We start from the raw sequence: 2,278 nt of genomic DNA, 5'->3' as shown, positions 1-2,278 counted from the left end.
CGACAGGTTTCTTTAGGGATCAAAGTCGAAGCAAAAGAAAAAAAGATTTTCTTTTGTTAGGTAGGGTAACAAGTCCCCCTTGGTTTTTCTTTGTGTCGTGATTCTTTTCCAATGATTTTGTTTTAACCGGGTATAAAAGTAGTAGTTTTTATTATTTTTAGTATTAGGAAACCTTGTGATGTGTTTTGAATTGAAGGAAATATATCTTAACTTTATTATTCCTTGAGAATAGTAAGTAATTTAGTTGTGACGCTTAGGGCTCAATTGTTGACTCTGGTATAAGTACCTTAAATTGTATAATCTTGATTTGATATGTGCCATGTGTGTTAGATTTTGTGTATTTTGTGCATTGCATTTGATGTCTAGAACTTGACCCGTGTATTTTCAAAGCGAAATAGTAGTTTTATTTAGTCTTGGAAGTGATATAGGCATTTCTTTGTTGAGCCAGATATATGCTATTACCCACCTAATTGTTATGTATCATAGTTAACCCTTTTGAGCCTGTAATCCTATTTCTTTGGCAACCACATTACAAGTCTTACCCATTTGTTTGAATTAACCATCTATCATTTTACCTCTCGTGAGCACTTGAATTTGTTATGAACTTTGTAAAAGTTGAAGTGTGGGGTGGTTGGTTTGGCATTTGAGTGGAACTATTGAACTAAGGAGAAATGTGCACTATTTTGAAAAAGTAAGAGCCACTTGGATTGATAAAGAAAGGAAAAAATAAGTGTATGATTGTGAAAAATATTCCTTGATAGTGGTGACTCTTGATGTGATTGTGCTTAAAGAAGTAGGGAGTTAATCTTTATTGATGTGAAGGTGGAGTTATGGTTTGATATAAGTGTGGGGTATTGAACTGTTAAGTGTATGTATTAAACTACTTAGGGAGGTGTAGTCACGTATCCTACCTATCCCATAGCTTACATTACAACTAATTAAAGTCCTACTTTATCCTTGACTGAATGAGCTCAATTAGTATAGTAGTATACTACGGGCAAGCCTATGATACGTCTTTTGTGGCACATGAATGTTACTTTGGAGAGTGAGTGAATTCTTTCTATCTTGAGTTCCAGATTGTTATTAATTTTTATTGTGTGAAACTACTCTCTATTGTTGTGTAAGGGCACTTGATTCATGAAGGAAGGTAATGTCATTAAACTCTGTGTTAGACTAAGTGACCGGGTTGTGAAAAATATGTGGTGCTTTGGATTCAAATCTTGAGGCGAGGATGTTACGGTATTGTGCTTAGTCTATTTTAAATAGTCTTAGTGTGATGCGTTATGAGAGTTGTTGAAAAAGGTTGTGTCTATATAAAAGTGTAGTTTGATTGTTCGAAGACGAGTAATGGTTTAAGTGTGGGGTGTTAATGTTAGGCTATAATTACATGTTTTAGTCGCTTATTGCACCCTAAATCTCTGCACTTTACTTGTGTTGAGCTTTAACTGGTAGTGTTTTGCACTTATTGCATGTTTTATGCCTTGTAAGAGTGATTCCGAGGTTTATAGATATTGTTGAGCTAATTCTAGTTGTCTGGAGCTTTAAAGTCTGAGTAAAATCCCAAAAGATTAATCCGGGATCGTGTTCGGGGGTCGAGGACCAAGTCTGGACGTCAAAATGCAAGCAAAAAGCAACACATTTGAGAATTTTGCACTACTGCGGCCCGTGGGGTGGATCACCAGTGTATTTTTGGTTGCCTGACAGAAGTTGAGCTCTCTGGATTTCTCCACTAATTCCCCGCATGCCGCGTTGCCCCATGCAGCGCGCCTGTGCAATGTTTTCCGAGTGAAAATCCTATTTCGGCCAGGAAAGGGTGGTTTCGTCTGGGCCAGACCCTACTTGGTATAAGTACATGGAAAAAAATGTTATTTTCTGTACTTTTGACATACTTGGGACCTAAGGAGGATAAGGAGGAGTTGGAAAAATAGAAGGACAAGGATTTCATCATTCCTTCCTCACTCAAGACCCGAGTTTGGATTGAATTTATGTTTTCCTATACTTTAATCTTATTTGTGATGAATTCCTCCACATCTATGGAGTAGTTCCATTTAGGGTTTGATGGATTTTGTATATTGATGATTCTTTGTGGATTACAACTCTAGTTTTATGTATTGAAGCATTTTTGGATGATTTAATTGTTGCATCTTTATTCCTAGTTCATGTAATCGAGTGATGCATAACTTGTGATATCTTTGCATTATATTGTTGGTTGAGTTCGTAGATTTTCTAAGTAATCAAAAGAGGCTAGTTGAATCATCGATTAAACCTAGTTAGGAGA

This window comes from Nicotiana tabacum, chromosome 19 (genome assembly GCF_000715075.1).
Source record: "Nicotiana tabacum cultivar K326 chromosome 19, ASM71507v2, whole genome shotgun sequence".
Classification (NCBI taxonomy): domain Eukaryota; kingdom Viridiplantae; phylum Streptophyta; class Magnoliopsida; order Solanales; family Solanaceae; genus Nicotiana; species Nicotiana tabacum.
This window is presented reverse-complemented; position numbering follows the sequence as displayed.